Raw genomic sequence first — 25,685 nt, 5'->3', positions numbered from 1 at the left:
CTCACGCTTATCTTGCGCATTTTAAAGTATCCACTTTCACTTGTCTATGAACTGATATAAGCAATCCAGAAGTCCTTTTCCGCGGACACGGCTATTCGAATAGATGATGTTAACCCTGCAGGGGTGTACTTCTTCATACATGTTTCCACCACTTAGCGTCTGCACACGACATGTGCTCGGCAGACTTCAAGCGAAAGCCGACGTGGGTGTAGACCACGACCTACCTAAACACCTAAGTCTCTAGTCCAGGTTTATCACCTATTCGGGTTCCATCCATGAGGAGATCCGGCCGGAGTTTCGCTCACAGCCCCAAACGATGTGAACAGGGTTCCGTGACACCAAACGGGTGCCCGGCTTACCCGGCCATGTGCCTACCGCATCACAGCCCACCCCTACGGTCAGCGCTGTCCACGGCCTCCAGCATACTACAAACACCAGAAACTACTTGCAACTCCTGGACAGAGGACAAGGGTGAATAAGAAGTCGAGCGGGGTCATATTTCAGGGCCCAATGCATGGTAGTAGCTGAATCATGGATCACAAACACAGAACTCAGTTCCTGAGGACGGCTGCAATGAGACAACCCACCATGTACTCCTACATGGCCTCTCACCGCTACCTTTACCAAATCGTGTTCACACACTTAGCTCACACACAGTAGGACATGTTCACACGCCTCTGATTCATCCCCGATGAATCAGACCTGACTCAACTCTAAGCAGTAGCAGGCATGACAAACAAGCATGAATGAGTAGGCACAACAGGGCTCAAACAATTCCTACTCATACTAGTGGGTTTCATCTATTTACTGTGGAATGACAGGTCATGCAAAGGATAAAGGGGTTCAGCTACCGCAGCAGGTAACAGATGAATCGTTGTTGTCCTAATGCAGTAAAGAGAGCAGGAGCGAGAGAGTAGGATTGTATCGGAATGAACAAGGGGGTTTTGCTTGCCTGGCACTTCTGAAGATAACATTGAGTCTTCATCAGTGTCAACGATCACATCATCGGTATCACGTCTATCGAGAGGGGACAAATACCGGCAACACAGAAAAACACGATCAATGCAATGCACAATATGATGCATGCTATGACATGGCAATATGAATGTGTTTTGGGCTAATGCAACTAAAACCAGATTAAATGAAGTTGGTTTGAATATAAAATTCAAATTCAAACTCCATATGTGATTAAATAAATGCCCTTTAATTGATTTGTGCTAAACAGCAGCTATAAGTTGTTCTAACATGCATGAAAATGGTACAGATGGATTCCTTGAATTTTTCTGATAATTTTTCATATATAAATTATTTAATTTGGAGTTACGGTTAATTTTCTATGAATTATTGAAGTTTATACAATTTTCTGGAATTTCTGAATAATAATAAATCCAGAAATGAATTTACTGCGTCAGCATGACTTCACAGTGATGTCAGCAAGTCAACGGGCGCCGTCCAGGTCAAACTGACCTGTGGGCCATGCATGTCAGTGTAATTAGTCTAACTAATTTTTAGTTAACACTAATCCTAACCTAACTAACAGGCCGGCCCCACCTGTCATGGACACAGGGGAGGGTCCTGCCGTGGTCAACGTGGGTCAACCCCACCGGCGTCTTGACGCCTGCGAGGCCAGCCGCGGTGGCGAGCCTCGGGTTTTGCCCACAGGGCTCGGTTTGGCGCGCGGAGCACAGCTTCGGGATGCGGACGCTCGTCCGCATCCAACTGTGGTGGTGGCGCGGCCGGGAAGTGGCCGGAGTGGTGCCGGCGACGAGCTCGGCGGCGGCCGAAGCTCGGGTGCAAGTGGGGATGGGCCTGCGGTGCGCAAACAAGCGCGGCGAAGTGCCACGGAGGCTCCACGCGATGCGGGGAGCGCGTTGGGCGCATGCCCGGGACCAAATGGTCACCGGAGCATCACCGGCGACGAGTGCGGCGGCGGCGAAGGTTCGGCCATAGTGGAGACGACAGCTAGAGGGCGAGCGCGACTAAGCGGGGAGGGGGAAACGACGGAGGAGCTCACGGGGGTTGCGACGGTGGCCTCGGGGAGCTCGGGGAGGCGTCGGAGGCGGCGAATCGACGGCGGTGAGCTTCGGTGGCCGGCGACGGAACGGCGATGGTGGCGGCGTTGCAGGGCTTCCGGAGGGCCGTGGGTCGGTGGGGAGGAAGGAGGGGGTCGAGGCGGAGCCTCTGGGCTAGTCGGGGGAGCGGGGGAAGGGCGGTGGCTGCAGCTACGGCGAACGGCGTCGACGGCTGCGCTCTGCTTCGGGAGAGGGGCGAGGAAGGCGAAGCAGGGAGAGAGGGAAGAAGTGCACGGGAGAGTGAGGGGGGTCAGGGGGATCGGGACGGCCTGCGGAGGTCGTCCACGCGGCCAGAAGCTCGTCGGCAAGCAGGAGGTGGCCGCGCGGCCGTGCGCGTGCGAGCACGCAGCAGCTTCGGGGCGAGGGGAGGAAGACGACGGAGGGCTGCAGTGGTGGGCTGGGCCGGCTTCTGCTGGGCTGCACAGTAGCGGGCCGCGTGGGTGGGTTGCCAGGTAAGGTCCAGGTAAATTATGTGTTATATTTTTCTGTTCTGTTTTGTTTTTATTTAATTCTTTTGCCACTGTTTTGAATTTAAAAATGATTCAAACAATGCCAAAAACTCCACTGAATATTTTATATTGCTAGATGGACTTTTCCAAAAGCTTATAAAATATTTCAGGGATATTTGAAATTATATTCTAATTATATGAATATAATTCAAATTCAAATAGCTAATGATTTAAATTCAAAGTCCCAAAAATAAATCCTTAAAAATGTTCAATATTTTGGTTGGGACCAGAACCCTTACCAAAAATTATCAAACATTTAAGAAGAGCCTTTTGGAGCAATGAATAAGATTTCTAGGGTTTCTTGCCCCTCTTTTATTTAGGGTTTTGAGGCTTCCCATATTCCTCAGTTCAAGTTTCAAAAATATAGACATGATGCACACATGAAGCTAACCTAGAGCAATGCCTGAAGCTAGGGATGTGACACCATGATCTTGTTCCTTGACAATAACCAACTTTTTGACCAAACTTTGTTTCTATTTAGAGAGAAACATGGCCCACAACGATGAGGCCGGGGGTTCGGGCGGCAAGGCATTCTGGGAGCTGTCCCAGGAGATGGAGGAACAACCTCACTTGTATGAGGCCGCCGCCTTCCCCACCGATCCTGAGACCACGGATGGTGCCGCCGAGGATGACCACACTGATGCCACCACTGATGGTGCCGCCGAGGATGCCACCACTGATGATGGCGGCGCACGCACAGATAGCAGCCAGCCGAAGAGGCAACGGAAGGACCGGCGCCCGATCGTGCTCTGCACCCTCAAGGAGGAAGTTACTGAAGTGGACTCCAACGGGAATCCAACGGCGCCCGAACGAATAGTCAAGGGGTACTCGTTTCAGCTCGGGTGCATTGTCCGGAGCACCGTCTCGATCAACACCGAGAACCTGAGGCATCCTGACCGGGGGAATTTGCGCCACCTCCTCTTCACGAAGCTGCACGAACGATACAAGTTCCCCGCTAAATTCGAAAACACAAGCCTCAAAGGGAATAAAGTGAACAATGCTGCCCTCACGAAGATGAGCAAGGCCCTGTCTACTTGGAAAAGCAATGTGAAGAGAATGATCGAGAAAGGTGAGAGTTATGAGAAGATCAAGGAGAAAAATCCTTCGATCACCGAAGATGACTACAACGACTTCAAGATCAATTGCTCGAGCACCGCAAGCTCCCAATCAAGTGAGTGGGGGAAACAAATGCGGGAGCTGAACATAGGGGAACACACACTCGGTCCCGGCGGTTACAGAGTGGCGGAGCCTATATGGGAAAAGGAGGAGGCGGACCGTGCCGAGCAAGGCCTACCGCCCCTCTTCGATAAATACGGTGACAAGCAGACCAGGAACTTTGTCAGGGCCCGGTACAAGAAGGACCCGAAAACAAAGGAGCTTACCACGGATCTGAAGACCAGGCGGCTTGAGCTTGTTCTGGTAAGGAATACACCCCCGCGTAATTAGCTCCATATGGTTGCATTCTAATTAATGAAGCCGAATTTCTAAATGGTTCACATTCCTTCCGCAGGCGACTGAAAGCAGTAGCGCGGGGTCGACTAAGAGCAACCCTTGGGACACCACTCTAAATAGGGGGTTGAATATAATGAAGAACAAGGATAAGCTCAGTAAGCCGACGTCAGCTGGTCGTGTGGCCGGCAAAGGCTTGTCGACAAAATGGGGGTCATACTATACCGCTGGTGTGCGGAAGGAGAAAAAGACCAGCTCGGAAAGCCAGGCGCGAGAGGTTCAAGAACTCAAGGCACAGGTGGCGCGGATTCCGGAGATTGTCCAAGAGCAAGTGGAACAACGACTCGGAGCGACGATCACCGCCCTTGTGCCTACCTTGATCTCGGGGTTGAGTGCGTGGATTGCGGGCGGCCAACAGGGGCCGCCCCCGATTCCTAGCTTCACGGCCAGCAACTCGCATAATGCGATGGCGGGGCCATTGGTGCCTCCGGCGGAGGCGGCATTGGTGTCTCCGACGCCGGCACGGGAGCTTAATGCACCCGGGTGTACGCCTGCCGGCACCTCTTCAGCAAGCGGCCGCTCCGTCAACTGCACGCCCGCCGTTGGCGGTGCCTCGACATTAGCCGAGCTCGACGCCATCATCACGGTAACTAATTAAGCCTCTCTCGGCCGAGGACTTCATCTCCTTGCCTTTGACTGGGCATCCTTGACGCCCTACATGTTTTCGTAGGGCGCCGCCGACGTTCCGTGCACTCTCCTCCACTTCGTGAACAACGTGTTGGTCGATGTCGCCAAGGGCAAAATCGTTCAACCGGGCAACCCCTTGTTCCACGGTACCCAGATGCCACCCAACTTGTTTAGGGTTCAACTGGTTCGGGTGCTGCCAGGCTGCGACGACTTGTTACCTCCGATTCGACCCGTCGGGGCCGACGATGATGACGTGATGACCCTCAGCGCCTGCCTGAGCTGGCCCCTGCTTTGGCCGAAGAGCCAGATTCGTTTGGGGGCGGGGGACACCACCCCAAAGACAACACCGCCAGTCGTGCCGGCGCCAAGTCGGCCCCATGGCAAGACCGCCGTAACGGTGCCGGACATCCCTATGCCACTGGATCCAAACATTCATATGGCACAGGATCAGAACGACGACGACGACGACGACGATGATACATTTGGCAACGTCGATCAGTACTTTGCCGAGCATGGGTACGATGGCGACTTCATGGGGCCTCCTTCTCAAGAACCAAACCCAACAAAAGACGTGTGCGATCTAGCTCGTACCGCGGAGAAGCCAAGTTGCAACAGGCGCCGTCTGGCGTTCAGCTCTCAGGAGACGCCTCCAGCTGCCGACTTCACCGAGCCTCAGATAGGCGAGGTGCGAAATATTATCAGCCCCAACACACTCAAGAAGGCGGTCTGTGAGCAGAACTCGGTCCCATTACAGGAGAAGAAGAAGGCACGCAAAAGAAAGACTAAGAAGGGTGCGAGCCAGCTGGCACCGAGTACGATCCGTGCTCAGGACGGGCCACCTTCACCGCAGGATATCTCGAGGAGGGTGCATGTGGCGGGTAGGGCGATGCTACCACCAAATATGCTCAATGCTGCAACCGGTGCTATGCGGAGTCTGCACGACAGTGTTCTTTCTTTGGAGAAGCGGCGTCTCAGAGAGAAGGATGTGGCATGCCCAGTTTTCGTGGCCAAGGTGCCAGAGGGCAAGGGCTTTGTGGATGGCGACATCGGGGGTACGATCATCCTGCGGTTTGATGACATCTTTGCTATGTTTAACCTTCATCCGCTGCACTACACCTTCGTTCGGCTATTTTCGCTGAGTATGGAGATGCGGATCATTCGCGACAAGACCCCGGACATCGTGATAGTCGACCCCTTCTACATGCGTGCCAAGATCTTGGGCAGCGCTGGGGACCGGCAAGTCGCGAGTTCTTACCTCGAAGGCGTCATTCTGGCAAACCAAGATAAGGATAACTTCCTCGTGCCTTACTTTCCCGAGTAAGTCCTCCCCTCAACCGGCCCGTAACATATGAATTCTTACTTTTCGATCGTTTTTCTTTTAACATTCCGTGTTTTCTGCAGTGACACACGTTGCACGCTCATCCTCCTAAGCCCCAAATATTCCATGGCCACGTATTTCGACCCGGACCGTCAGTCGAACGTAGACTACACAAATGTCAAGAAGGTTCTTGATGATGTTCTCCCCGGCTACGCCCAATCTGGAGGCACCTTCACCAAGCCTATTCGTAAGTACGGCAAGCACGTGTTCTCCCACAATACGACGTTCTGCTGCGTCAAGCAGCCGCCTGGCGGTCAGAAGGGTGCCTACTACGCCATCCATCACATGCGGGCGATCGTACGGGACCATCATCAACTTCTGCTACCGAGTAAACTCCAAGATTGGGCCGCGAGCGTGTCGGCAATCCAGGACGCGGACCTCCGACAAGAATTCTTTCGCATCCAGTCGGAGTTTGCGGAAATCATCCATCAAGATGTCCTTCGTACCTCGGGGCAGTTCTACCTCAGAAATCAACCGTCCCACAGTGACATCGACACAATGCTACAAATGCAGGATGACAACGCCCGTTCTTTCATGACTCCCACGATAGACGGCGGCTTCATCCACGCTCCGGTCCCTTGAGTCAAGTTGTCTAGTTCTGAAACATCGATTGGCTCATGTTGTAATTAAACTTTAATGAACTTGTAGTATGTCTCTTTGGTTTCGAGAGTCGTTCAACTTAGATGTAATCGATGCTATTAATGTCTTGCTTTTCTCTTCCGATCGTTCTGTTGCATAATTATATATTGCTTATGTATTGTCTGTGAATTGGTACTAACGTTTCGTTTGGCTAGTGCATAGCGATGCCGACGTATGTCGTGTACAAGGGTAAGGTTCCCGGAGTCTACGATGACTGGGAGGAGTGTCGGAGACAGGTTCACCGATTCAGCGGTAACAGTTACAAAGGGTACACCACTAGGGCCGAGGCCGAATCTAGATACGCCCGCTATCTAGCGGGAGAGGGGAGGGAGCGTTGGAGGAACCGGATGAAGACGAGTTTCATCGTGATGATGCTCATCGTGATGACCGCAGCTCTCTTCTATGTGATGGTAGTTTAGATGATCGATATCGACTTGTAATGCGAAGACAAACTCGCTACTCGCGGTCTCGAGACTTGTAATATAATGTTCTATCTTTGTTCGTCTTTTTAATTCGGAGACTAATATGATGAATTGTATTCGGAGACTAATATGATGAATTGTATTCAAAGACTAATCTTCTATTGTATTTGATGAATCTATTGTTGATGTGTGCTGTCTATATTTTGTCAAATTATACATTTTGTAACCTGTGCAAAAAACAGAAAATAAAAAAATAAAAAAAACCTAATATTCATACTAATGGCGCATCACACGACAGTGCGCCATTAGTATGACAGTGCATACTAATGGCGCATCACCGGGTAGTGCGCCATTAGTATGCTGCGGTTACTAATGGCGCATCCAGAGGTAGTGCGCCATTAGTATGCCAAAGCACCTGGGTATACATGCCCCTTGGGAGGCATACTAATGGCGCACCCTCGCATATACTAATGGCGCACCAGGTGGTGCGCCATTAGTATACCAGATACTAATGGCGCACCAGGTGGTGCGCCATTAGTAAAAATTACTAATGGCGTGCTATCAATGGCGCACCAGTGATGCGCCATTAATGGCCATATTAGGTGCGCCATTAGTAGTGGTATTTCTAGTAGTGTGGGTTGGGCATACCCGCATCCCGCCGGATGAACGTGGCGCTCAAGCTACGTTGGGTTTGGCAGATCTTGCGAAGAGATGGGGGGCTGTGGTTGCAGCTGGTTGAGGCCAAATACTTGCAGGGCCAGCCCCTCTTGGCGTGTTCTCAGTCGGCTGGTTCTCAATTCTAGAAATCTATTCAGGCCATCAAGGAAGAGATTAGGTTGGGTGTGCGCTTCTCGGTTGGCAATGGGTCTGGGACCGGATTTTGGTTGGACCCCTGGCTTCAGGGCGAGCTTCTCCACCTGCGGTTCCCGCGTCTCTTTGCGATTTGTGCGGACCCAGGCATTCTAGTCTCTGAGGCAGCTCTGGAGGACGGATGGAACATTGCGTTCCGCCGCTCCTTCGAACCTGCTGAGGTCAGGGAATGGGCAGACCTGAGGGAAGTAGTCCCTCTTCCTCTGTCCCTGGACCTTGATTCGGTGTCGTGGAGCCTTTCGCCTTCGGGCGATTTCTCCGTTAGTTCGGCTTATCAGGCATTATGTAGGCTGCCGGTTCTACCGTGGCTATCCCCATTGTGGAAGGCACCGCTACCTTTGAAGATCAAGATTTTTGTTTGGCAGCTTCTTCGAGATCGTCTCCCTTCAGGGACCGAGGTGCTGAAGCGCCATGGTCCGGGCAATGGTCTGTGCCCTTTGTGCCATGTCCCGGAAACGGGAACGCACATTCTTTTCTCGTGCATAGCAGCGCAGGCACTTTGGTGCTTTGTTCGTGAGGCTCTTGGGCCGGAGTGGGAGGCCACTGACCTCGCAGGATTTCTGCAGGTTAGGGCCACCCAGGTTGGCCGTAAGCGCCGACTGTTCTGGCTTATCTTCGCGGCTATGATGTGGACTCTCTGGACTACCCGCAATAAGATGGTGATTGAGCAGGTGTTCCCGCGACGTGCTTCTGACTCGTTCTTCAAATTTCTTGCCTTCCTGCAGCACTGGCATCCGCTCGCTAGGCCGAGGGATCGGGATCGTCTTCAGCTTCTCTTGGACGCCCTGGTGTCTTCTGTGCGCCGGCTCTCCGACCGCTTGTCTGCTACTTAGCTTGCCCCTGGAGGCCTTTGTTTTTTTCTTTCTTTGGGGCTTCTTTGTGTTGTGGTCCCAGCGTTTTCTCCTTTCTTGCTGACTGTACCTGAGATGTGGCTGTATGGACTTATGCTTTATCTATAAAGCGGGGCGAAAGCCTATTTCGGCTACAAATGGCCGGCTACTGAATGAGCAGTTTTTTTTTGGTAGCGTTCACGTTGTGCAGGAAAAATATGACTGGGAACGCAATTTGTTTACTTGCACGTAGGGTGTCCCTAGTAGAGATAAGTCGGTTAAACAACGCACATACGATCCCGTGTCTCTGATCTGAAGCACGTTGCCCTTCGAACTTCAAGTCTGTACGCGTGGATAAAATACGGAAGGAAGGGCGATCCTCGGAAGCATCTATCCATCCATGGACGACGAGACGATGGCACCGGAGCTGCGGTACGTGCCGCACGAGCTGGTCACGCAGATCCTACTTCGTCTCCCCGTCCAGTCGTTGATGCGGTTCACCTGCGTCTGCAACACATACAACACGGGACAAGTGGTTGCCGCTTCACCTTCAGGATAGAGGTGTTCACCATCGGGAGAGATCAGCATTGGCATCAGACGGCAGCGCCACCACCATACCCTATCGAAGCGTGTCGAACAGCAACCTTCTTCAAAGGCTCCTTGCTCTGGACAATCGATGAGTCGGTCATGCATGTGGGGGGTGATGCAGGCGTTCGAGGCTTCCTGCGCTTCAACTTGAAGGATGAATCTTTCAGCGTCATACCAGCGCCTCCTGGGTGCCCTGACCTAGGATACTCGACGTTCAACTTAGCTGAGATGTGCGGGGAGCTATACCTTGCTCATGAAGGGCCCAAAGAGGAGGGATCCTTCCATTCCAGGTCGGCTTGGATATGGGCATGCAATGATGTGGATGGCTCTAATCCGCCACGATGGGTTCGACGCCATGTCATCAATGTCCCACACTGTATACATCTGATAGCTACGTCTAAAGAAGGTATATTGTTTCAAGAAGGACCTTACATTCTCATGTGCTCTAAAAGCCAAAGCATAGAAGGTGTTAGGCATGTGGCTACCATGCATGACTTGACATATCACCATCCAGACTCAAACACATATGTTAATTACCCAAAAGAAATTGTCTATAGCTATGATTTAATCCGTTACGTTCCAAGTATGTTGCCAGTCTAGTTACTTGGTAGAAAACAATATGCAATTGCATTTGCATGACAAAGAAATATAAGTGATGATAAGAAACAATTTTCCAAGTGCCGATGGCGCATCACTTTTTGTTGTACTCTTTTTTTTTTCCTAATTTTGTCTAGTTTCATAATTTGCCACTTTCATCTATGTTGAAAATGTTTAAAATGCTGTTTGATTAAATTTTCTCCTATGCCTTGCTAAAATGCTTTAATTCATAACTAAATAACTATAACTTCGAATTTAATAAATTTTATATGTAAATGGGGTGGAAAAATGTCTAATTTAACATAGTGGCATCACTTTGCATGTTTAACAACCCTAAAATTGTGTTTAGGGCAGAACAGTACCAAATCCATTAATATGCACATGAGGATTTTTCCGGACTTGTTGCTTGTTGTTCCGGCCTCATTTAAACTTGCCTAGTTACGTAGTTTTCATTTGCTTCACCCTCTTGCCATGCTAACAACATTTAATCTTGTTGGGTACATAAACGAGAGAGAACTAAATAAGTCATGTGGTGTTTTCTTCAATATGCAACTCCGTTGCATAATGAGCTCCACTTAATTTGTAGAATTGTTTGTGCACTTTGCCATGCCATGCTTCATTAAACCGGACATGCATCATACTCGATTGTGCATCATGCCATGTTGATGTGTTGGTTGTTTACTATGTTGTTTGCCTCTTTCCGGTGTTGCTTCTTCGTCTCGGTAATCCGGTAACGTCGTGTTGTGAGGATTCGTTCGACTACATCCGTTTGTCTTCTTCATGGACCCGTTCTTCTTCCTTGCGGGATTTCAGGCAAGATGACCATACCCTTGAAATCACTTCTATCTTTGCTTGCTAGTTGCTCGCTTTTTTGCTATGTCTATGCTACGATACCTACCACTTGCTTATCATGCCTCCCATATTGTTGAACCAAGCCTCTAACCCACCTTGTCCTAGCAAACCGTTGTTTGGCTATGTTACCGCTTTGCTCAGCCCCTCTTATAGCGTTGTTAGTTGCAGGTGAAGATGAAGTTTGTTCCTTGTTGGAACATGGTTGTGTTGTTCCTTGTTGCAACATGTTTACTTGTTGCGATATCACAATATCTCTTATTTAATTAATGCATCTATATACTTGGTAAAGGATGGAAGGCTCGGCCTTATGCCTGGTGTTTTGTTCCACTCTTGCCGCCCTAGTTTCCGTCATATCGGTGTTATGTTTCCAGATTTTGCGTTCCTTACGCGGTTGGGTAATAATGGGAACCCCTTGACAGTTCGCCTTGAGTAAAACTCCTCCAGCAATGCCCAACATTGGTTTTACCTTTCGCCATCTAGCCTTTTCTTTTCCCTTGGGAGTCGCGCTCCTGAGGGTCATCATTATTTTAAACCCCCCCGGGCCAGTGCTCCTCTGAGTGTTGGTCCAAACTAGAGTCCTGTGCAGCGCCCCCTCGGGGAAACTCGAGGTTTGGTTTCAGTTGTATGGAGAGCTCATCTGAGTGTGCCCTGAGAACGAGATATGTGCAGCTCCTATCGGGATTTGTCGGCACATTCGGGCGGTGTTGCTGGTTTAGTTTTACCATTGTCGAAATGTCTTGTAGAACCGGGATGCCGAGTCTGATCGGAATGTCTCGGGAGAAGTTTATCCTTCGTTGACCGTGAGAGCTTGTCATGGGTTAAGTTGGGACTCCCCTGAAGGGATTTGAACTTTCGAAAGCCGTGCCCGCGGTCATGGGCAGATGGGAATTTGTTAATGTCCGGTTGTAGAAAACCTGAAGTTGACCTTAATTAAAATACATCAACCGTGTGTGTAACCGTGATGGTCTCTTCTCGGCGGAGTCCGGAAAGTGAACACGATGTTGGAGTAATGCTTGACGTAGGTTGTTCTAGAATTACTTCTTGATCATAGTTGTTCGACCGTGCTTTTGCTTTCTCTTCTCGCTCTTTTTTGCGAATATGTTAGCCACCATATATGCTAGTCGCTTGCTGTAGCTCCACCATCATACCTTTACCCTATCTATAAGCTTAAATAGTCTTGATCGCGAGGGTGTGAGATTGCTGAGTCCCCGTGACTCACAGATACTTCCAAAACCAGCTTGCAGGTGCCGATGGGTCCGTGCAGATGACGCAACCAAGCTCAGGAGGAGCCCGATGAAGATCTTATTCTTTGTGTTGTTTCGTTCTAGTTGATCAGTAGTGGAGCCCAGTTGGGGTCGATCGGGGACCTTGTCGCTTTTGGGGTTTTTCTTTTATTTTGGTTCCGTAGTCGGACCTTGATTGTATTTGGATGTTGTAATGCTTTATTCATGTAATTGTGTGAAGTGGCGATTGTAAACCAACTATATATCTCTTTCTCTTATGTATTACATGGGTTGTGTGAAGATTACCTCACTTGCGACATTATTTTCAATGCGGTTATGCCTCTAAGTCGTGCTTCGACACGTGGGAGATATAGCCGCATCGAGGGCGTTACAGGCGCTGCACGGCATCGACATCTCTCTCCCTTGAGCTAATAATGAGATACATGCACATGTATCTCTGAGAAAGCAAGCCATGCAAGATGGAGAAGTGTATATATGTATGCCGATGGTAATCTGACCTATATCTGCTCCTGCAAGTGTCATGGTATTTGTCCTGGATGAGGGAATACGTAGCAGGAAGCATTGGCAAAGATGAAACATCTATATGTAAATTAGTTTAATTATGGCAGATGCTCACGTCGCCGGAGTCAGGAATTCAACTGCTATTTCTTTTCTCAGCTCTTCTCTTGAAAGCGAGTTCAAAGAAAATAGATAAGTGTACCCAGGCCCTGAGTGTACTACATCATACTCCTGGCTATCCTCGCCCCGATGATATGGGAGCGAGTAAAAAAAAATCATTAAAAATATTATTTGGCCATAAGAGACGCAGATGGCCGATCGAGTTGTAGGCTGATCGTTTCTTTACGTCAACCCTGCAACTGCTCCTGCACGTCTCATATTCCTTGGGCTCGATGATGGGAGTCGGGCATCTATCTGCCTTATTTTTCCTGCATGGTTCTCTCCGTGAGAGGAAGTAAAAGAAAAAGGATAGGTGTATGTGACCCCAACTTCATATTGGTTCATACTTTGGTGTTTTTTGCCTCGGTGCTACGAGAGAAAGTAAAAAAAAAAAATCGCTCAGAAGAAATGCCGATGGCAGGATGAATTGCTGAGTTTATTGTATCGCAAACATCAACTCCGTGCCATGAGAACTCTGGGTGAGCCGATGCAGAGTTTTTCCCAACCCTAGCATACAAAGGACGGTTCGATACTAGCTTTGGTGAGGCTGCGGCGCGCGTACGCGCCACTGTGCAGCCCTTCATATGCATGAAATAATGGAATAAGCCTACCGGTAAGCATGCCGCTCGCGTGCAACTGATTTGAAGATCCCCGGCTGTTTTTTTTAACAGATTTTGCAAAGTCCAGGTAACCTATGGCACCCGGATTTTCCTTCTCTCAAGGCTGCATGGTTTTTGTTCCTTTATGCACCCCTTTGTTGAACTGAATTTTCACCGACCCGAGTCCGGTTCGCTTCGAGCTCGAACTCGACTCGGTGGGGGGCATTTGTTTGACGCCATTTTGGCGAATTTTTGTTATGAAATATAAAAAAATGGTGTCAATATGTATGTGCAAGCATGAATATGACCAAGAATAATATGTTGGTATTCATGAGAGAGGGCCATTAAGACCACGGAGCAGTGATTATTTATGTCCACACATACTTGATCTAATAAACCTGATTACCTAGCACCACCTAGTTAGTACGTAGGCATGCAAGAGTTATGCATGGGAACATCTCACGTACAAGTTATGATTATGATGGAAATCCTATGCGTGCACGTGGCTAGCTCGTTGAACGTGACGATTTAGTTGGCTTGACTATCCACGAAAGCTGATCAGGCCAGGTCTCTGCGTGTCAGCCGTGACCGTGTGTAGGTCTAGCTGCTGCAATGCACGCACAGGGGATAAGCTTCAGAGGAGATAACGCATCCTTATCTTGTCATCTCTCCACGAGATCAGGAGCGCCGGTTCAACAACTCTGGAGCGAGACTTATCCTTTCTGGCCACACACCTGCCTATATAAGAAGCAGCCACCACGAGACGAGGGGGACTCCAAGGGGGACGCGCTGACGGCGGCGGCAGAGGAGGCCCCGCTGTGCCCTCGGTGATGAGAGAAGGAAGGCGACGGCGGCAGACGACGGGCCGACGTCGGTATGGCACAGGTGCCTGGACCAGAAGCAAGGCCACGCCAGGGAAGACCATGCGCTCGGATGAAGCGCCGGCGTCCACTGCACCGTAGACGTGCTGCGACGACGACGACGACGATGAACGCCCGCCGGCAAGCCCGGCGGAGCCTTCTTCCATGCACGCTGCCGCACACTCCATCAACCCAAGCAAGCACATGCACGCGACGCCAAGACTCAAGAGTAACCGTGCACATTGATTCATCTCTCTATTCTCCTTTTATCTTCTTCATCCTGCAGATCGAAGATTCAAAGATCGGCAGCCAAGCGAGCAGTCGGCCAAGAAAGGGGCAGCACCCAGGAGAGCGTGCGCCCATGATGGCAGCCGACGGCGCCCTCACACACGCAGGCCACGTGTAGATGAAGCAGCGGCGACAACTACGACCCACACGAGAAAGACGCTCACACCGGGGGCCGGAGTCAACGCTGGTCGTGTCCGCAAGGCCGGGAAGTTGCGCCGCCGGCGGTGGCGCACACTTGGCCGCTTCATATGGACTTGTCCAAGCTAGCTTCACGAAAATCATCATATGTAGACATCTCATGCGGTATATACATATATCTCGTTCTCTCCGTCCATAATCTTTTAGGTAATCGACACGGAGAAAAGCAGCGAGAGGGGACCTCAAGGCCATCGGGAGATTACCCCGGGAGGAACCGAGCCAAGAGGAGACGCGCCTGTGGTGGCTGCGTCGAGGACGGGACGACGCGTCGGCGGCAGCGCGCACGGCGATCCCACATATGCATGGAGGCCAACACACGCCCCGTTGGGGATGCTCCCACAGTGGAGGCGGCGAGGAGATCGTGAGGATGTGCCCATGGCACAGGCATGCTCGCCGAGCAGCCCGTACAACCTGGTCGTCCGCGGCTGCAGATACACGAAGGAGCCCACACAACAAGCCCTAGCACTCAAGGCGGCCGCGGGCGCCACCCATGGTGTCTTCTTTGATCGGCCTTTATCCATCTACACCACCACAAGGCTGGTGGCGTGTAGCACGACACCAACTCCACCTCAGAGGTGACATTGAAGGGACGACCGACGTGTGGCCTGACTCATCACCATCGCCACCACAACGTTGGAGCCACCAGCCTCAAGCCCGGCGCTATCTCCACCATGCCGGCGTGCGACCCGGCTCCATCACCATCGCCACGACAACATCGGAGCTGCCGGCCTCAAGCCCGGCGCGCTATCTCCACCATGCCGGCGTGCGTCCCGGCTCCATCACCATCGCCACAACAACGTCGGAGCTGCCGGCCTCAAGCCCGGCGCTATCTCCACCATGCTGGCGTGCGTCCCGGCTCCATCACCATCTCCACGACAATGTCGGAGCTGCCGACCTGCAGCCCGGAGTCACCTCCACCGCATCGGCGTGTGGCCCAGCGCCATCTACACCACCACAACAACGACAGAGCTGCCGACCAGCAGCCCGGAGTCATCTCCACCGTGCCGGCGCGTGGCCCGGCGCTATCTACGACACCGCGACAACGACGAAGCTGCCGGCTTACAGCCCGGCGCCATCTCCATCATCCCGGCGTGCGGCCCGGAGCCATCTATACCACCACAATGACATCGAAGCTGCCGGCTTACAGCCCGACGCCATCTTCACCATGCCGGCGTGCGGCCCGGAGCGATCTACACCACCATGACAGCGGCGAGGCTGCCGGAGAGTATCACGGCGCCAACTCCACCTCGGTAGCGACATCAGGGAGGCCAGTGACATCCGGCCCGACACCATCTACACCACCACGACGGCGACGAGGTTACCGGCGAGTATCACGGCGCCAACTCCACCTCAGCGGCGACATCGGAGAGGCCGGCGGCATCCGGCCCAACACCATCTACACCACCACAACGGCGGCAAGGCCGCCGGTGAGGAGCATGGCGCCAACTCCACCTCGGCGGCGACATCGGAGAGGCCGGCGGTATCCGGCTCGGTGCCATCTCCATCCTACCGGCGTTTGGTCCAACACCATCTACGACGCCACCACGACATCGAAGCTGCCGACCTATAGCCTGGCGCGGTCTTCCCCATTCCAAGTTAAGGGTACATCGCGCCCAAGAACTGGGCGGTGATATTCACGTAGACATGAAGAAGAAGCTTGGATGTCATCTCCATGTGGTCGATGAGACACTCGCGGCAGCGACGTAGTACGCGCCACATGAAGATTGCGAAGACAACGACGAACGTCAGCAGTGGTGTACAAGCCGGAGTGAGGAGGTCGTCGTCCTCTATCTTCTTTAAAGGGCATGCGTACATGCATCATTTTATCTTTCTCTTTTCCTATCTTTCTCATTTCAGTGCATCCGAATCACGATCGAGATGGATGGATAATCAGCGCTCACCTGTGTGCAAACGAAGAAGACGGAGGAGGAGCTGCTCACCGTCTTCACATCTTCATCAACCTCGCCAATGTCGTCAACACCAATCCCAGGCTCGACAAGGAAGGCTTCTACATCAACCTGACTTCGCCATCTTCATCAACTTCTTTCCCGGCGAGGGCACCGACTACCTCGACACGCCACCCGGCTACGTCAACAGGGCGTTGCCAACTTCAGCAGCTCTACATCTGACGAGGATGTCGTCTACATCAGCACCACCGGTCATTCATATGTCGTGGCCATCTTCTTTGACTTTGCGTCTAAGCGACGCCGCCGTCTACACCGACATATTGTCATTCTTCTATACCAAGTGGAGGCCGCCCCTGTAGCTGCGACGGTCTAAGGTCTATATCGACTAGCTCGCATTGTCGTCATCTTCAAGCAACGCCGCCACGCGGCGACACTCGAGTGTACTCCAACTTCTATATCAACACACTCCCCAAACCCCGTCCATGCTCCGACGAGGTGAAGCTACCCATATCTTGCCGGGCACCGACGAGGCGAAGGCAAGACATACCATGTCCGACACCGACGAGGCGGACACCACCAGGCCGGGCACCGACGAGGCGAAGGCCGCCCATCTGTTTGAGCTGACGAAGCCAGACATCTTCATCACCGGACATCGACAAGTTGGAGGGATGTGGCTAAGCATCGCTGGAGCGACGGACGTACCGCTCCACTCTTCTATTCCACCGCATCATCACCATCGTCTACACCGAGCACTTGGAGAAGACGAGACTTGAAGACGACGTCCATTGCAGCAGCTTAATCGGAGGTGGTTCGCGGCTCCGGCTCGCGGACGTAATTAATCGGGAGCCTTCCGAGGCCCCGTGAACTAGAACCTCACAATCGCCGAAGTCATATTGGCCGAGCTAGCAGGCCATTGAGCGCTTATGTAAAGGGATCATGTAATTTGTTTCTCCGATGATAGATTAATAAAATACAAGTTTTCCTAATTTTATTTATGTACTTAGTACACTGGCACGCTCATAATATTTATTTCCCCTGGCGCGTAGAGAGATAATAAAACGATATCCATCGTTGTTTTTATTATTTTTCATGTCAAACACTCCCCGTCGAGTCGCTGCTGCGGCTCACCTGCGTCTGCAAGGCCTGGCACAGCACCATCACCGGCGACCGGTCGTTCCAGCGCGAGCACGCCCGCCTCAAGACCCGTGCCTGCTCATCGCGCCGCGGATCAAAATCAACGACGCGGCCGGCCATCCTCGTGCCAGCCCGGTCAAGGTCACCACGCCCGGCTTGTACCGCTGGGAGCAGGGCCAGGGCGCCGCGACCCTCGTTCAGGCCATGGACGCCTTCTTCCCGGCCCAAGAAGCCGGCCGCAGGCACGATCTGGCGCACTGCGACGGCCTTGTGCTGGTGGTGTCCGCGGACGACGCCGTGCGGGTGCTCAACCTGGCCACACGCCGCGCCACGCCCCTGCCCCGGGACTACGTCACGCCGGCCGCCCTCCATAGGTGCTTCCACGGGGCGGTAGGTCTCGGGCATGACCAACGCTCCAACGCGTACAAGGTTGCGCGTATCTACTACCGTTCCGTGCACATGCCCGGGACAGGTGGCTGCCTCTACACCCTCGGGATGGAGGTGTTCGCCATCGGGAGAGATAAGCATTGGCGTCCGACGACGGCGCCACCGCCATGCCCTGTCATGGCGTGCCGGACAACAACCTTCTTCAAAGGCTCCTTGCTCTGGGCAATCGACGAGTCCGTCTTGCTCGCGGGGGGTGACGTAGCCGTTCGAGGCTTCCTCCGCTTCAGCTTGGAGGATGAGACTTTCAGCGTCATACCAGCGCCTCCTGGGTGTCCTGACCTACGAAACTCGGCGTCCAACTTGGTTGAGATGCACGGGGAGCTGTGTCTTGCTCATGAAGGGCCCAAAGAGGAGAGACCTTTTAGGTCGACTTGGGTATGGGTGTGCAATGATCTGGATGGGTCCAATCTGCCACGATGGGTTCTGCGCCATGTCATGAACAACGTCCCATGCCATATACAGCTGATAAACATGTCTAATGACCGTATATTTTTTCAAGGAGGATCTTACAATCTCATGTGCTATGATAGCCAAAGCATAGAAGGTGTTAGGCATGTGGCTATCATGCATGACTTGACATATCATCATCCAGACTCAAACACACATGTTAAGTACCCAAGAGAAAGTGTATATTGCTACGACTTAATCCCTTACGTTCCAAGCCTGGTGCCAATCTAGTTACTCGGTAGAAAACAATGTGCAATTGCTTTTGTGTTCCAAGCCTGGTGCCAATCTAGTTACTCGGCGTAACAAAGAAATATAAGATACGACGAGGAAAAAAATTCCAAGTGCTAATGGTGAATCACTTTTGTGTTGTATTCTTTTCTTCTTCTTTTTTTCATTTGTTTGCATAGAAGGTGTTCTGCTAGTATTTCTTGTTTTTGGTCACTTGTCATTACTGTCCAATTGTTTTCCTTGATGCTCTAGTCGGCCGGGTTGCAACCCTATGTCAGCTGCCAAGACTTAAAGAAGAAGCGGCGGTTGGCCGGCAAGCCAAGTGCCCATAGCGCTTCGACGCACCTATGTTATCTTCTTTTTCTTCAAAAAATCTCTGAACTCCACTACAATGGTGTCATTCGACTAGCCTTCTCATAGGTCCAAGGCGTCAGTATCATAGCGGAACTGGAGTTGCGGTTTGCTTGAGAGCGTGGAGGTTCCAAGTGTGTTGGTCTGGTGGCCCTCGCGAGTTCATGAAGTTCTAAAGACATGGCTTGTGCATTTTTTGATGTCTATCAATACTATCATATTATTTGACATTCATCACAAAATAGCTTAAACTTACATTGAACATGCCGGAAAAATATAAGTTAAACTTACATTGAACATGCCGGAAAAATATAACTTAATCTTACATTGAACATGCTGGAAAAATATAAAGATCTTTGGATGGAGAGTTGCTACATGTACGATGGCCACTAAAAAGAACAAATGCAAACGTGCATTAGTGCATGATAGTGTCTGTGAAATTTGTGGTACCGGGATGAGGATGAATACCATGCCGTTTCCGTCATCTCATACACAAGTGGCAGAGCCCTAAGATACGCCATGAAGGAAGAATGGGATCTGGCATTGGAAAGGGAATTTCGGAACACAGGGAGTGATTGGCTGCAAGTACTGCTGGACAAATGCAATGATAATATGAAAGTTAAGCTCCTGCCGCTGTTGTGGAGGGCCTGGGTTTTGAGAGAAAACTGCATGCACAGGGACGGGAAATCAATATATGTTGGCACTGAGCTCTGAAAGTGATAGAGGCAAAAGGTTTTGGTCCTTAACTGAAGAAAAACCGAGAAACCAACCTCTGTTGGTGACAAAGGTCGAAATGGCCTCCCCGGCCAGGGGACGAGCGGTCAGAACACCGGCTTCCTTCCTGGTTACAACTTACACGGACCACCGGCATCCAAAGCTCTGCCAGCGTCTCTGCCGACTCAAATTGTAAATCACAAATTCCCGATGGTCATCGATTCACTTGCTTGATTTCTTTCCGTGGGAGATAGTCAGTTATGTTGGAATAAACCACTGCCTCCAGTCCGGCCCGGGCTTGGAACCATCACCGAATAGTGTTTGTGTTAGGCTAGCAGCTAGCTTCTATGCTATATATACGTACGTACAGTACAGCCTCAAGATGTACCACACGCACAAGCCTACATGAAGCTTAGGACCCACCAGTCCCCAAGCTTAATACAAGATATCGCAGCAGCTTGTCACCGGAGTACACCTCGAAGTGCATATTAAAACAGGAATAGTCTACTTTTACTCCCCGGGCCAAGTGCTCAATCAAATTCAAGTGTTAAAATGGTGAGATCTCCAAATGCATACACCTAACATCTGAGATGGAGACGGACGTGAATGCCGGGGCGGCGCCCTTGCCGCCCCCACCCGAGCCACCTCCTACGGAGAGATCTAGGCCAACGACGGAAGCCCTCGAGGGATCGCCGGCGATAGAGTTGCCGGCGCGATCGCCGGACTGTGGAGATTCACGAGATCCGGAGTCGACGGCGCAGATCGGGGGCTTCCTGCATCCTGCAAAATGGAGAATTCTCTTCGAGGATGTTCGGGCAATCGGTCTCCGATCGGAGGGAGTCCTATTTACGTACTACCCATCGAGATGGATGGTGGTGCGCGACCTGGATGATGATATCCTAGGCGGCCGCTACCTGAACGAGGAAGAGGAGATTTCTGAAGGTACGCGTTTGTTGATTGATTGTTTCGATGTTACCATTTGTTCATTCTTGCAGGAAGAACCAGAGACGCATGATCAAACCGAGGTGATCGATCTCACGGACGCTCCCAAGCGATCAAAACCGCAGTTCGGGGGACGAGTTTCTGTCTTGGCTGATGCGGACGTTGATGTAACACCGGTGAAAGAAGATCCGGAGGAAGAATGCCTGGTGCAGTCGGTGGCTCAGCCACACGCGACCTCGCCTGTAAAGGATCTTATTAATGTTCCTGGTGATATCCACATGAGGGGCGACAGGGGGGGCGACAGGGGGGGCGCCGCGGGTGCCCGTCCGGCGATCGCCGGGCCAGTGCGCTCCGGGGCGGTGGATAGACCTCAGGTCGGTGGCCGCTTCTGGGTGCTGGCCGGATCTGGCGAGGACGAGGCGGACGGGGAGGAGGATCCAGAGGCCGATCCACCGACACCGACTCCATCGGACCTCTTCTGCGAGTTCTTCAATGCGGGATATGATGAGGAAGAGGTGGCCTCGACGGTGGATCGGGTCTTGCCAGTGGAAGATCCGGCAAGGGTTGGCCTCCATGCGGGCGAGAGGAAGGAGATGGTCAGGCGCGTGGTGCATCGGCGAACGGCGGCGACGGCACTCCGGCCATGGAAGGGCCCCCTTCCTAAGGTTAGTCTTCCAAATCTAACGCTTTTCGATATGATTCATCCGGATTCGTGGATTCAAGTTAAGAGGAAGAAGAGACCGATCCGTCCGGGAAGTGTGCCGGCGGTGGCCATGGCGAGATCGCCGGCGAGGCAGTGCATCGCGATCTCGCTGATGCGGGAGAAACGTTTGAACGATTTGCTGGGCCGAACGCTCGATGGGCCGGTTCTGAGTGAGCCGGGCCCTGTACTCTGTGGGCCTGGTTTAACTGGGTATGAGGCCCAGATTAACCAGGTACATACGACGGGCGATATCGAGCGTACATGCATGTTTGACGTGCCGTCTGAGGGTTATCGATCGACGAAAGCTAGGGTTCTTCGACCGTCGGCGAGGCCGTGTTTCTACGACCGAGGTGCGAGGCGTGCTCGCCGGATCCCTCCTCTCCTCAGCATGGCGGGCGGAGGTCATCCGCCGGCCAAAACCGGCATCCAGGCCGGCGCCCCGGGCGGCGTAGGCCGCGGTGGTCCGCCGTTGATGGCTGGAGGCGGCCGCGGTGGTGTTGCGGCAACACTGGGCGCGGGTCGGGGACGAGCTGCCACGCCGCTCGGAGTTGGGCGCGCGGTCACGCCTCCGTTACCCAGCCAGGCGGCTCAGGGGGCGATCGGCACCCGACCACCGATGCATGGGGGCTTTCCCAGGCCCGGCGTGGCGGGCCGCGGGGCACCGCCGGCGGGGACCAGACTACCCACGTCTGCCGGGGGCCGGGGTGACCTTAGGCCGCTGGCGCCTCTCCCTGTGGCTGTCGCAGGTCGCGGCAACCCGACGGCTAGGCAGCCCACTTCGGCCTTAGGTGGGCAGCATCGTCCCACGGCGGTTCAGACCGGGGCTAGGCCGCCACATTTTGTGGCTCGACAGTCGCAAAGTACGGTGGCACCAGGCCTGGAGCAGGCACAGTTTCAGGACGCTACGGCAACGGGTGGAGACTCGACGGCGCCTCGAGGAAAGTGGGGTGATGACGGGCTTAACGCGTACGGAGACGGACAGCATCGGGGATCCTCGTCCACAGGTGGTGGGCGGGGATTTGCATGGCAGAGTGATGGCTCCACCGAGGGACCCTTCCTGGGGCCGACGGGAGGCTTCGTCGAAGGGGCATCAGGACCGGCTACCAGAAACCGCGGTGGTTTTCGTGGTAACCGTGGCGGACGGGGTGGCCGAGGTGGTCGCTACCGCCCAAGGCAGCATCCAGTGGTTGTGGATCAGACAGCGGTTGATGAGGGCATTCAGGATACTGCCATGGAGGTGGTTTTGGCTACGGCTGAGGTGGTTGCTACGGACGAGGTAGTGTCGGTGGAGGGCTCCGACAGGGCTGAGCTGGACAGGGTGGCTAAGTATGCTCGCAAGAAAGAAAGAATGCTTTGCTATCGATGTGGAAATAAGGGTCACTTCATTGCTGAGTGTGAGGCGGTCTTATGCGACACGTGTGGTAAGCCAGATCATGACTCAGGGGCCTGTCCGCTTATGAGAGAGCAGCTTCCCAATCTTATGATGTATGGTGTGTTTTGTTCTGAGCTTACTTTCTTTGAGTCTCCGATCGAGAGGGAAGTTACTGATGAGGTGCGCAGTATGACAACTGGGATTGTTAAAGTGACTAAAGGTGAAGTTTCTGACGTCCAGATTGTGCAGCGGCTACGGGAGCTGGCCCCGGGTGACTTCCTCTGGGAGCTAGTCAGTCTTGAGCCTAACTCCTTCAGGGTGGAGTTTCCATCGGTGGAGGATTTACAGAGGTTACTGAGGTTTGGGGTGTGTAAGGTGCCAGGCACGGAGGGCATTCTGGAGTTTCATGAGTGGAAATTGACTGAGCCTCAGGGAAAACCACTAACCCAGGCCTGGTTGCGTTTTTCGGGAGTTCCACACAGACCCATGCAGGATGCCAGGGTGGTGGCTAGTCTGGCTGTTTTGGTTGGAAAGCCAGAACGTGTTGATATGGCTTTCACCAAAGCTCAGGGGGTGGCTCGCATTCTAGTCGGTATTTTGGATATTGAGTTTGTTCCGGATGTGGTGAAGTGGGCTTTTCGAGGCCAGGTGTATAACATTCAGATTGAGTTCGAGGATGACAGTCTGTTTGCTGAGGCACCGGCTGCCGTCGATGTTGATATGCACGAGGGTGATGATGGCATGGGGCGCAAGGAGCCTGAGATTGCTGATCCTGGTCGACAGAACGACAGACCGGGGTCGGTGGCTAAGACCACCGGAGGGTCGACCGCGCCTACATCTTCTGTGCCGTCGACCACACTGCGATTTGGGTCCTTCGAGCCTACTTCTGCACCTCCGAGATTATGGAGTGATCGGGTGGAGTCTTCCGAGGAGCTTGAGCACTCCTTACCTACGTTGGACTTTGAGGACCTGAGCGTGGAGGGTCGGGGAGTGGAGGGAGGTTCGGAGATAGCGTTCTCGCCTCCCTCAGAGACTCCTCTGACGGCGGAGCTACAGGTGACTACGAGCTTCGTGGGGGGACTAAGGCAGGAGGCCTTGGCTCACCACCCTTCTGTCGCTCAGATCGGGTCTCCTGAGAGGGAGGTGCCCTCTTCGGGGGAGCAACCGGCGGTGGACTCTTTGTCTGAGCGCTCTGGAGTTTGTCCGGGGCAGGTGGCGCAGGCGGCGCTTCCTGTGATGGCATTGGCCGGACCTGAGGGAGGTCGTATGGGGCAGGAGGCCACACACACTTCCCTTTCGGCTACGGTGGAGGCGGTTTCTCCTGTCGTGCTTGGCGGGAGTCCGGGGAAGGTGTTCCCGGTCCATCCCTCCTCCTCGGCTGTCGGGATGGTGGCGCCCACATCCTTGAGGAGTGCGGCCAAGGGGGTGGTCGGCCAGGCGGCGCCGGCTCTGACTACACCCGGCCTCCTGACCGCCGGCCTCGGGAGCCGTTCCTCACGGCCTACGGCAAGTGGCGCTACTCAAGAGGAGGTTATTGCATTCGGCGGAATCCCTGACCCGGTATCTGAGGGGCGATGGATGAGTTCCCGTTTCCAGGACCAACCGGAGGTTGATGACATGCAGCAGAGGTGCGCAATGAGAGCGGCCAAGCTTCGTGACATTGAGGTCACTACCGGTATGTCAGTCAATTTATCCAATTCTATTTTGCATTTTTCTACGGATGAGATTATTCATAATGCAAATCAAGTAGGGGTTTCGCTAGGAAATAATAATTCTGAAATCTCCAACTCGGTTAATGATCTTCTGGATCTGGAAGCGGAACGCGCTTTAGAAACCATTCGCAACCTAGCGGCAGTAAGACCTATGAATGATGCGGAGATTGAGGCGTTGGGGGTGAGAGTGCTAGACAATTTGTGTGCGGACATTGCACCAACCTTTAATGAGTCTGATGAGGAGGAGACTAGTATAGATGTTGTGGATCATCAACCACCACAGCCCGGTTATGAGGACCGGCCGGTGGGCAATGAAAAACCTAAACGTAAGTGGAAGCGGAAGGTGTATCCAGCATCCGTAGTACGTAGAAGTGCTAGGATCCGTACGGCCAAAAAAATTCATGATGAATTATGAAAGGAATCTTTTGGAATAGCAGAGGTCTTAAGGACTTGGCTAAAAGAAGGTTTCTCGCTGAGGCGGCACTGGAGCACCGTTTAGATTTCATTGCTCTCTCCGAAACTGGAAGAGATAATTTTGCTCCTCAGTTTCTTGCTTCTCTTGTGGGTGGTATCGATTTTGACTGGCATTGCCTTCCTCCGCGTGGACGATCGGGAGGTATCTTGCTGGGAGTGAGATGCGATTCCCTTGAGGTCCGGAGTGTTGTGATGGGCGACTTTGCGGTTAAGTTTCGGGTTAGGTCAAAAGTTGATGGGTTCGACTGGGCTTTAGTGGCGGTTTACGGAGCCGCACAACCGGAGCTTAAACCAGAATTTCTGGCGGATCTTGTTCGAATTTGTGGGTCCGAACAGCTTCCAATGCTGGTCGGGGGTGATTTCAATATCATTCAGAGGAGAGAGGAGAAGAATAATGATAACTTCGACGGGAGATGGTCGTTTATGTTCAATACCATTATTGAGAGCTTGGATCTGAGGGAGATAGAGCTTTCTGGTAGAAAGTTTACCTGGGCTAATGCTCTGCCAAACCCAAC

The sequence above is a fragment of the Triticum dicoccoides genome, chromosome 2A (genome assembly GCF_002162155.2).
Source record: "Triticum dicoccoides isolate Atlit2015 ecotype Zavitan chromosome 2A, WEW_v2.0, whole genome shotgun sequence".
NCBI classification, from domain to species: Eukaryota; Viridiplantae; Streptophyta; class Magnoliopsida; order Poales; family Poaceae; genus Triticum; species Triticum dicoccoides.
The sequence above is the reverse complement of the archived record's forward strand: the minus strand, read 5'-3'. Positions refer to the sequence as shown.